We start from the raw sequence: 12,233 nt of genomic DNA, 5'->3' as shown, positions 1-12,233 counted from the left end.
ATAAAAACTTCTTACATTTGTCCAAAATGTTGCAGTTTTTTAGTATTCCTTCTATTTTATTGCCACTAAAACCATTGCTTCTTATTCATATTTAAATTGTTTATAGGGATTCCTGGGTGAGTCGGTCAGTTAAGCATCTGCCTTCAGCTCAGGTCATGATCTCTCTCTCGGGGTCCTGGCATCAAGCCCTGCCTAAGGCTCCCTGCTCAGTGGGGAGTCTGCTTCTTCCTCTCCCTCTGTGCCTCCCCACTGCTTGTGCACACTCTCTCTCTAATAACTAAAATCTTTAAAAAAATAAAAAGTAAATTGTTTCTAAGTAATTTAACCCAAAAATATAATTTTGGGGAAAAAAAAAAAAGCAAGAATGTAGGCTAAAGAGCTTAGAACAGAAGGTCAAGAAACTTAAATCCAAGTTGTTTTCCAGAACATTGTAGAGATGAGACCTTGGGCAGTTAGCCTAGCCCCTGAACCCATAATTTTCCTCTTTTCTAAAATAACGTTATTGGGGTGCCTGGGTGGCTCAGTCGGTTGAGCATCTGTCTTTGGCTCAGATCATGATCCTGGGGTCCTGGATTGAGCCCCACATCGGGTTCCCTGCTCAGCAGGGAGTCTGCTCCGTCTCCCTCTGCTCCTCCCCTGCTTGTGTACTCTCTCTTTCTCAAATAAAATCTTTAAAAAATAAAAAAAAAACAAAAAATAAAAAATAACAAAGTAGCGTTATTGTAAAGTGCAATAGGCTCCTGGTTGATTAAATAAATGAAAAGGTAATCCAATAAAACAAACCTATTAGACCACATTTTTCTATCATAAACTACTAAACAACATTAAGGAACTATTTTTTATTTATTGTTTAATATGGAAGATTGTAATCATGCCCATTTAGAAATATCTGTCTCTCATTCAATAAAAGGATTTAAATGATGCTATAAATCATTCATGAGGAATTCAGCTGGGTTTTCCATATCATTTGAACATTAGCCAAAATGTCAAAATGAAAATATAAAAGCATGTCTATTTTACTGGCACTTTATATTTTGGAAATTCTTCTGTCAGGGCGCCTGGGTGGCTCAATCATGAAGCGTCGGCCTTCGGCTCAGGTCATGGTCCCAGGGTCCTGGGATCAAGCCCTGCATTGGGCTCCCCGCTCCGCGGGAAGCCTGCTTCTCCCTCTCCCACTCCCCCTGCTTGTGTTCCTGCTCTCACTAACTCTCTCTGTCAAATAAATAAATAAAATCTTTTAAAAAAAAGTAATTCTTCTCTCACCCACTCCCCCTAAAAAGTGGGGTAGGCTGTAATTATTTCTAATGAGACTCTTAGGATATTTATCAAATAGTGGTCAGAATTTTGATTTAAATAAAAAACATTTTAAATTTTTATTCAATTTCTTTAAAATAACAGGAAAACTTAACTGTAGGTTAGCAACTGAGTTCCTTAGTTTTTTTAATGTCTAAATGGAATGAGCTTTCAGAGACAGTGTAGGGTGGTATTTAAGGCATATGATTCAAAGGTTATCAATAAAGTCTCAACCATCCATCTATCCTCATCCAAATTTTCTCTTCTATTCTGCTAACTTTTTATTGTCAGAAAGTCATTATTTTTCATTAAATATTATACTCCCCATAGTCTTTTGCATATGTAAAAATCTCTAGAAGCGCTTCACATGATAGCTCATTAAGGGGAGCTGGAAAGAGCCCACCAGTCCTTCCACAAGAGATGACAACCTGCATTTAATTAATCATTTGTAAATACTGCCTAGAGCCCCATATTAAAAAGGACAACAAAACCGGCCTTTGTCCTGTGGGCGCTATAGCCATGCCCAATCCACACCATCTAGCACAGAAGCTGGACAAGGGCATGGCGATGCACTTGCCAAGTGCCGCTGCCCCTGTTCCAACACACTCATCTGGCAGCTGAGAACACCTTAGCTCAGACCAACAATGGTTTGCCCAATGCCACTCAACCAGTCTAGAAGTCAGACAATGGCATGAGAAGCAAAGAATATCCAGTTTCCTAGGCTGTGAGTGTGGTGTGCTTCTCCCCTTAACGTCTTCATCCACATCACAATTTGATTTCATTTTATCAGACCAATTTTTGCTGTAACCATGTGAAAGTGGGGGAGGAATGTAAAACCCCTGATGTTTCCACCAAAATGGTTTTGTCTAGGGTGGGTTGAACCAATCCATTATCACATACTTTACTTTAAAAAAGAAGACAATGAAACTCCAAAATACCACACCCTAAGACAGACATATAAAAACTACAGATTCCTACAGAACTTCATATTCTGAAACAATGGAGCAATTTGTATAAGCAATTTAAGTAAATACAGAGAAACGTCCTTATGGCATTTCCCAGACAACTGATCGATGTGATAAGCCAGAAAATAAGTGAGAAAGAGTGCAGACCTCTGGCTGTGTTGTATGTTGTCAAAGGTGGGACATATGGGAGGAAAGTGTTATGAGCAAAAGAAGAGGAACTCTGGTATCTGCCTTTCATAAAAATGACTTATTATTGATGTATACATGAAGGTTTCATATCTAACTTCTGTGCATGGTTAGGTATTTTAGCTGATTTTACAAGATAGACTCCTGTATCTCATTGATGGGAATCAATTTGCTGGTCCTATTTATTTAACAACAGCAATCCACTTAATCATTTACAGGCATGATACAGAGCTCTTGTAAGTGGCACACATTTATTCTGCCTAAAAAAATCACAAGTCCGCAGTTTTCAAACAGTGTTTTATTTGCCTCCCAGAACCATTCCTAAGACTTGCTACAGAGAAAAAGTGTCCCCTGGGGAGATGTTTGATTCAGATATTATATCAACCCCGAGTAGTAAGTGACACAGGAAGAGGGCCCCCTTGAATACCCTTCTAGAGGAGGTGCCCTGTGCTCGCCATGTCCAAGTCACCCCAAGGCAAGTACCACACTTAACTACATGAAGGCAGCCTTTAAAAGGACAAACAATGGATTAACTGGAAGAAAATAAATTCTTATATGCAATGTCACATACAATCTTCTCACATTTAGGCATAAGCACAGCAAACAGCAGGAGCCCAACACAAATATTTGTTAATTTGAAATGTAAGGTGAAGAACAAATTACAAATAATATCATATCGTAGCTTGGTAAGCTTTTATAGTAAAACATGGATTTAGAGGCGCCTGGGTGGCTCAGCCATTAAGCGTCTGCCCTCGGCTCAGGTCATGATCCCAGGGTCCTGGGATCAAGCCCCACATTGGACTCCCTGCTCAGCGGGAAGCCTGTTTCTCCCTCTCCCACTCCCCCTGTTTGTGTTCCTGCTCTCGCTGTCAAATAAATAAATAAAATCTTTTTAAAAAATTTTTAAAAAACCATGGATTTGAATCCAGGTTCAGTCACTAACTAGCTGTGTGAGTATAGAGACATGGCTCAATTTCCATGAGACTATTTTTGCCTGCTACCTATCACGTGACATAGTTGTAAGTGTAGAAATTGTGTATATGTAGTCTGTAGCTCACAGCAGGTGCTAAATGAATGACAGTATTGTCATTATGATCGCACTAGGTTGCCAGCATCTGTGTCCACTCCTAGAGGATAGGGGAGGGTCTGTATCGGCCTTGATAGGGCAGGACCCCTTTATTCTTTTCTTTTCCAGCTCTGTGCCTCCTTGAGTTGAATGGACTCTTTCTCAGCTCTGATCTGATACTGTTCGTAGTTCAGCCTTTACAATTAAGCAATGTTTGACTTCAACTGTAGAATTGCACTTCTATTTTCCCAAAACCTTTAGCTATAGGTATCTTCTCAAACAAAATCTCAGTCATGTAAAACAGAGGAGAGTACAGCTATTCTGTGGGTGTCTCCACAGCCCCAACTTGCTTCCCTCAGTATTCTCTAAAACACAAGCACAGACCCCTAGCACTATTGGAAGTATGCTGTGGTTCTCAGCCAAAATAGTAGTGACCTTCAAGTGACATTTGGAACTCCTGTCTGGGCTATTATGGCTGAAAGAGTGGTGGGCAGGGACACTATTAGAAGTGGGAGGGGAACAGAGAAGACAAACATCTTACAAAGAGAGGGACACTCCCTCACCTCAGAAGACTATCACTCCCCAAATGCCACTAACGCCCCAGGGAAAAGCATAGAGTTCTATCTGTTCCTCTTTGTTCTTGCCTGAGGTAGATGAATCACTCCTGTGATGCCTTCCGCGTGATGCCCTCTCCTTAGCTCTGCTTTAGTGTGAGAACTGTTGTATATCTCATTCGCTTTAGCCTGGAACAAAAGTCTACCTCCTAGGTCAAGTACCATCTGTAAGACACTTGTAGCCTCAAAATTGTGACTGCTGTACCAGGGCTGAGCAAAAGTCTGAGGCTGAGAGAAATTAGGTCTTTCCCAAGGTGACATACATAAGACAGAGGAGCTGGATCTACTGGACTCCAAAGACCATTTTTCCACATTCCAACAAACTGCCTCTCAAGCAAGTGATACGAATCTCCATGTCATTAACAGATACTTCCTGTGAAACACTGTGGAAAATCCAAAATAAAATGAAGGCACAGCCTGTGCTCACACGCTCACAATCTGCTTAGGGCTGTGAGACTAAGATTCTGACAGCTGGTTCTGATGTTTGGGTTTTTTTCCTTCCACCAAGCAATCCCCTGACATTAGGTGGGATGTCCTACAACTGAACTCAATTCTGACACTATCTACCAGGAGATAGCAGCAAATTCCACAGGTTAAGGGAGTCAGTCACAGGAGACTGACCCCAACCCGGACTTCAGACACCAGTTGCAAATCCAGGTTGTCAACTATACTTCTGAATAATGGGCTATAATTTGGAGTTTCTAACTCCCTACCCCCAACTCCTTGGGTTTGATTAATTTGCTAGAGTGCCTCACAGAACTCAGAGAAACATTTACTCACTACATTGCCAGTTTATTATAAATGGATATGACTCAAGAACAGCCAGATGGAAGCGATGTTTAGGGCAAGGTATGGGGAAAGGGGACAGAGCTTCCATGTTCTCTGAGTATGCCACCCTCCCCAAATCTCTGCATGTTCACCATCTTGGAAGCTCTCCAACCCCATTCTTTGGAGTTTTTATCGAGGCTTCATTACACAGACAAAATTGATTAAATCATTGCCCACTGGGGGTGGGTGGAGGGCTGAAATTCTAAACTTCTAATCACCTGGTTGGTTCCCCTGGCAACCAGCCCCTAGGAAACCTAGAGACTTTCCAAAGTCAAAACAAAGACATCTTGATTCTTTCATCACTTGGAAACTCGAAAGATTTTAGAAGCTCTGTCTGAGAAATAGATGAAAACCAAAAATAGATATACTATATATATATATAATATGTGTACACATATAGATATGTTTCTTATTACAAATCACAATTTCACAGGGACATAGACCTTAGAAGCACAAATCCTGACACAGGAAAACCACTATGTGCCTTATGAGTTTAAAGATTGTAAAGATCAGTCTGAACAGGAACCATCCAGAAAACTTCAAGAGAAAAGCCGTACTTTTTCTACTACAAAAGAAGGGTTGGATGAAAGAGCCAGTAAACTTTTTCTGTAAAGGACCAGATAGTTCAATATTTTAGGTTTTGTGGGCTACACAGTATCTGTGGCAACTACTCAGTTCTGCCAAATTGAACCATAATAATAGCCACTGACTACATGCAAGAAAAAGGGCATGGCTGTGTTCCAATAAAACTTTATTTACAGTAACAGATGGCAGGCTGGATTTGTTCTGCATGCTATACTTTGTCAATTCTTGGTTTAGACTATAGATTTAATTACAACCCTTTTAGTCTGGCTTCAAGACTTTTCCAATTGGACTGTAATCTACCTTTCTAATATCTCTGTACTTCTCAATAGGTAAAAGATATTAAGGAAGAAGTTCCGCTTGAGTTCCATGCCCTACATAGAGAAAAACCAGCTTGGCTAGAACAGAGGATTCTGTTGCAGAGTACAGAGACTGAAACATAAATTTGAGTCCAATGGCAGAGTGCCTTAAGTGTTCGATTAGGGGATTTATACCTTAACCTGGCCATGGAGAACATCCAAGGTATTTAAGCAGGAAAGAGAGATATTTTTATAAGATTAGCATTTTTTTTTTTCAGATCAAGTTTTGGGTTGTTTTTTTTTTTAACCATATAGAGGTCAGTAATACTTATGTATTTGTGATAGACGTGGAGATGCACCACCCAGATACCCCTTCATAGAAGGAGTTGCTGTCCAGATGAGGAGTATAATCTACAGCCAGACTTCAGCTATCAGTTCCTTCAGAGCCTGCCTTTATTCAGAAGATGGCTTACCCAAAGAAAGCCCTTCCCAGGCAACCCATACCTGATGACTGAGAGAGGTAGGGTATAAAGTCCTCTCAGAGGGACTTGCCAATGGGCAATATTTGTTCCGAAGCTTGTTGCTGGATTGTCTCAGGCTTCGTGGGGCCTGCATGGTGGTTTCACCTCTTCCTCTGCTTCTTGCACCTTTCCCTTGGAGGTATACATTTTGTACCCTGGATGGGTTGGATTGAGTACCCTCAAAATTCATATGTTGAAGCCCTAACCCCTAGTACCTCAGAACGTGACTTTATCTGGAAATAGAATCATTGCTGATGTAACTAGATATGATGGGGTCATACTGAAGTAAGGTGGGCTTTAATCCAACATGACTGGAGGACTTATAAAAAGGAAAACTTGGACACAGAGACATGCACAAGGAGAATGGTATGTGAACCTGAAGGCAGAAATTGGGGTGATACTGTCACAGCCAGGGAATGCCAACATTGCCAGAAAACTACAAGAAGCTGGGGAGAAGCCTGGAACAGATCCTTCCCTCAGCCTCAGAAGGAACCAACCCTGCCACACCTTAATCTCAGACTCTGAGCCTCCAGAACTGTGAGACAATACATTTCTATTGTTTAAGCCACCCAGTTTGCGGTATTTTGTCATGACAGCCCTAGGAAACAGATACACATCCCAAACTCCATCTCAGCATTTACTGCCGGAGAAGCCAACTTGTGACAGTATTTTAATGCAAAAGAAACTTGACAATATTAAACAGAAATGTGGCACGCCCTGAAATAAAGAGTAAAAAACCATCTTAAAGAAGGTTTTGCATAGACTTTTACATTCATATATCAAGTACAAAAAGTTTCAAATTATTTTCATTTATATTATGGAAGGGGTGTGTGTGTGTGTGTGTGTGTGTGTGTGTGTGTGTGTGTGTGTGTCTGTGTCTGTGTGTCTGTGTGTGTTAAAGAAAACAAGTAAAACAAAAACAGAGGCCAGAGCAAAAGAAGCAGAGTCAAGAATTTGGGAGGATAATTAGCAGCATAATAAGAGGTATTTTCCTAAAATATCAGAAGTATGGGTTAATCAAGTAACATGAAATTGTTGATCATATTGAGTATCTGTAACGTAGAGAGAATATAAATGTTCCAGGTGAGAAAATTTGTGTCGGTCTATCTTTAGATAGAAACCACTGTATTTCTTGGGTGCCTGGGTGGCTCAGTCGGTTAAGCATCTGCCTTCCATTCAGGTCATGATCCCAGAGTCCTGGAATTGAGTCCTGTATCTGGCTCCCCACTAAGTGGGGAGTCTGCTGCTGCCTCTGCCCCTCCCCTGCTTGTGCGCAATTGCATGTGTGTGCACACGCGTGCTCTCTCTCTTGCAAACTATATTCCAAATTGTTTAATATATTTAAATTACGGATTTCCTACTAGGTTTATTCTGCTAGAAGCAATAGTGAAAGATGACTTCTTTGCTCTAAAAGATACCTAGATTAAATCTATTGTAACAAACTTTTTTCCCTATAACAAGACAATGTCTAAAGGTTTTATTCATGACATGGACTTGCACTTCTATTACATGGCAGGGACAAACTTTGGTATTACCATGGCTCCAAAGGCCTGAGTTCACCCTACGGTCACTCAGATCAAGTATTAACATGGATGAAAACGAGGGTTATAGAGTGCAGCAAATTAAATAGGGCTGTCTAGATTCTATCTCAAGTCCACCTTAGATGAGCATGTGGCCTTGAGTAAGTTACTTCCTCTGCCTGACTGTCCTTTGTCTCATTTGGAAAATTGAAGCTTGAATCGGATATGCTCTAAATCTGGGTGGTTCTAAGATTCTGAAACAGTGGACAATGAGCAAAAGAAAATCTTTAAAAACACCTGTACAGGATTTAAGGTAAATGCTTATAGAACAGCAGTGTACAGCTGCAAACCGTGCCCCTCTGCAGCCCATCACAAACAGCCATGCTCTGGCTGAGGAGCGCCACCATCAGCACGTACGGAATGAGCTAGATCACTAATCTCACAATAGTCAATGCCTTCTTGACCTCCCATGATCATGTTCTCTCCTTTGAAGGGAACATAATGGAAAACACAGTCCTTTTAACAAAATACATTTGGGCTCATGTAGTATTTTTATCATAAACAAAAGGTTCTTTAGAGGACATAGCAAAAATTCTGTAAGATTTTTTTATCCTTGCTGATAAAAAGAAAGATGATAATGTGAATTATATCTCAATAAAGCTGATTAGAAAAAATAAAAGGCAATGCCTACCTAAAAAGTTCACCATGAAAAGTGGTCATGATAGGTGTGGAGAATCTGTGTTTAGGAGGTACTCAACAAATCAGCAGCTACTAACAGTCTCCTCATAATAGCATATGTTGATGTGAGAATTTTGGAGTTTTCAATTCTTTTACTAGCATTTGCTTATTTAATTTTCTCAACAGAATTAATAAGTCTAGGAAACAAATAATAAAGCTAGGGAGACTTCCGAGAATATACCCACAGAGCACATAAAACCATGAAAGTATCTTCTCTTTCCCCCTCATGCCTCAGCTGACTGGGGAAATAAACGAATCTTCAGTAAACATTCCTGGCATCAGATGATATTTCCAAGCATTGTATTATTCCTCCAAATGTCTGTGTAAGTTAATTATCTCCATGAATATTGGTAATTATTTGGGAAGTGTGCTTCTGAATCTACTCGTAACATCACCAAGGACTCAATCAGGAGGGCAAGAGTCTATTTGCACTCAAAGAGGATCCGAAATAAGTTATCTGCTGTATGTGTACCCTAACATTTCACATAAAAACAGGGGGTGGTTGGTAGGGAGTGCAAGTTCATGTTAGTGAAGGATTTTGAGGCCTTTTAAAAAATCATTGAGTAGGGGTACCTGTGTGGCTCAGTCAGTTAAACATCTGCCTTTGGCTAAGGTCATGATCCCAGGGTCCTGGGATCAAGCTCCACATCAGGCTCCCTGCTCAGCGGGGAGCCTGCTTCTCCCTCTCCTCCCTGATTATGCTCTCTCTCACTATCTCTGTTGCTATCTCTCTCTCTTAAATAAATAAAATAAGATAATAAAATATCATTGAGTATTAGATCTGGAAGAAAATTTAGACAAACAGTAATTTAGTCAACTCCTCATTTTTATTGAAGTAACTGGGATCAGGGGGATTAAATTATTTACCCAAGGCCACAGCTTTGTAGTGGTACAACTCAGACTAAAATCTGCACGACCTACCTTCCAGAATAGCGTCCTTTTCACATACCGCCCTCTTTGGCCTAGCAAAAAAAAAAAAAGATAGGAAAAAATAATAGTACATACTTGTTCATGTTTTGGGGTCACATTAAAATCTGGATATATAATCTTATAACTATATATATTTCCTTTCATCCTCACCTTGGTGCTAAGGAAAATGAGAACAAGCCAGAAGACATAGGCATGCCCTAAAGAACCCTGCGATAGCATGTGAAGAACATGGGCTTTGGCTCCAGAAAGATAATGAGCTTCAGTGACAGTTCTGTGTAACTTTGATCTAGTTCCTCAGCCACTATGATCCTGTGGTTCCAATGCAATGGAGAAATACCTGTCTTGAGGGCTTAACAAGGGAGCAGAGATTACACAGGTAAGGGTCCTAGCACACAGTAGGTATTCAGTAAGTGTCAGTTATTATCATCTGTGAGGCCCATTCTTGGTTCAGCCGTTTGGTACCCTGGTGCCCCCAGAAAACGATGTGGAGAGCACTGCGAGTATAAAATTAAGAAAAAGCTTGGACTCAGGTCTAACTGCCACCAGGTGCCATAGTTAAGAGACCTTGGTCTTGCTCTGGCCATGCTCTGGCCTTGGCTTCTGTCTCCACCAGGCTGTGAGCTACACTGGGGATACTGCTTAAAGGAGGCTCAAATCAGTCCATGAGTGATAAAAGGAAAACACACAGCAGAGGAGTCTAGAGTAAGGGACACCTGTCTGCCCTGTCACTCCATTCTGTCCCTGCAAGACTCCTCAGGGAGGCATTCTCCTAACTACCCTGTAGATGACTGCTCTGAGAGGTCCGGAATTTTATTGTCCTCGTGTTGCTCCATTTCCAACACATGCACGTCTCACAGAATTCCACAGCCCTCATGTGCCCAATTTCACCTGAAAAAGTCACATTTTCTCAAGAAAACAAAGAAGTTCGTGTGCTTAAGCAATAAAAATACCTTACTTGTTCACTCATTTCCTCCCTGTTCCCAAAGCCCAGATTGCATGCCTTGGTATGATCTGAAAAGGCTGTGTTTAAACAGCGCCTCCCCCTGCCATCCTTCATTCAAAATACAGCACGACATTACCAACCAAAAAGACATCTGCCATCTGGTGAAGTCCTATTTTTACCGCCAAGAAAACCAAAATATTAATTACCTTAAAATAGTAATACCTTTTTTTCCCCACTGATCCTTTCCTCTTTTGTAAATTTCTCCCAAATATTGCTGTTTGTCAGAATCTATGTCTGCAGAGTATTTGAAACTAAATGAAGGTCACCCAAACAAAAATGGCCATGGATACTCCTGCAATTTAATTGTCACCCAAGTATATAAATAAAGGCCCAAGACACGTAGTTAAAGAGTCAGAAAATAAATGGTAAATGCAGTGTCTAGATTTACATAGAATGGGCTTTAAAATGTCAGTGCTGCGATTACAAAGTCTGAACGAAGCTTTCAGCTGTTTTGTGCTTTTCAAGAAATTTGACAATTAACACAAGTGAAAACCTTTAAGTCTTTCCTACCCTAGGAGGGGAAGTTTGTTTTTACAAATAAGGATTTGAGTTCTCTGAAACAGGACGAACCCCACCTGCTGAAAAATGGCGTCTTCAAGATTCTCCATCATCACTATTGCTAATTACCATTTATCAAAAAATCACTATGTATCTCAAATTGTACTAAGAGATTTATACGTAGTAACTTAATTTTTTTAAGATTTTTTTGTTTATTTATTTGAGAGAGAGAGAGCACGGAGGGAGAGTGAGAGAGAGAAGCAGGCTCCCCACTGAGCTGGGAGCCCGATGCTGGGCTTGATCCCAGGACCCTGAGGTCAGGACCTGAGCTGAAGGTAGAAGCTTAACAGACTGAGCCACCCAGGTGCCCCGGAACTCGTTTAATTTTCATGATAACTCTACAAAGGAGATAAAGTCAATCTGATGTCATAAATGAGGAAACTGAGGCACAGAGCAGCTCATTCCCCAGTCACAAAACTAGGACATGGCAGAGTCATAATTCAGATTCAAGTGAGCCTGGTTCCCAAGCTTATGCTCTCACCCCTACCATATGCCGCACTGAGGTCTTGAGGTCTCTGACTTACAGACTATATAGCGTCTAGACTCTTAAAAATTAAGCTATCAATTAAAATATCCGTAACTCATTTGTTAATAAAAAAACTAATAAAATCACGAGGCACTGTGGAAATCATAACATTTTTAAAATACACAATTAAATCATGACATTAATAAACTTACTGAGAGTCTAAGGTTTAAAAAAATTAACAATCAGTGCTTTTTAAACTCACCGCTCAGAGGGGAGTCTTCTCTAACTGTCAGGGGCTGGAGGTTTCCTGCTGTTGACGTTTGCCAACACCCCAGTCAGCCTGCTTAGGAACATGTTGACAACACTGAAGACAGCTGCATGTACCCATGGAAAGATAAATATTAAAAACAGGCGGGAGGAAAGGAGGGAGGTTGGTTTTTTTTTTTTTAAAGACACATGCCATTAGGCAAACAAATGATGCAGGTTTTGTTGCTTTGTTTATTTCTGAACCAAAAATGCTGGTGGATGGAGGGGATCACGTCTTAGAGACCAGCATCTTTCAGAGAGGAAGAGATCATTAAAATCCTCAACAGGCATCAGATGCATCACTCGAATGACAGAAGCAGAACATTTGGAGACAATGCTATAGTAAAGATTTTTTTGT

The 12,233-nt window shown here is 40.6% G+C and overlaps 1 long non-coding RNA gene across 1 annotated transcript; it reads right to left on the bottom strand.

Annotated features, from left to right (window-relative positions):
- Positions 1 to 524: 524 nt before the first annotated feature.
- On the bottom strand, positions 525 to 11,894 carry LOC141369935 (uncharacterized). The gene is made up of 3 exons (XR_012373541.1): positions 11,832 to 11,894; positions 9,534 to 9,574; positions 525 to 669 (listed from the first exon to the last, which is right to left on the bottom strand). It is a non-coding gene; the product is annotated as an uncharacterized lncRNA (long non-coding RNA).
- Between the last annotated feature and the right edge of the window lie 339 nt (positions 11,895 to 12,233).

The sequence above is a fragment of the Callorhinus ursinus genome, unplaced genomic scaffold, assembly GCF_003265705.2.
Source record: "Callorhinus ursinus isolate GAN/ISIS: 27379988/994484 unplaced genomic scaffold, GSC_fseal_2.0 scaffold1, whole genome shotgun sequence".
Classification (NCBI taxonomy): Eukaryota; Metazoa; Chordata; class Mammalia; order Carnivora; family Otariidae; genus Callorhinus; species Callorhinus ursinus.
The sequence above is the reverse complement of the archived record's forward strand: the minus strand, read 5'-3'. Positions and strand labels throughout refer to the sequence as shown.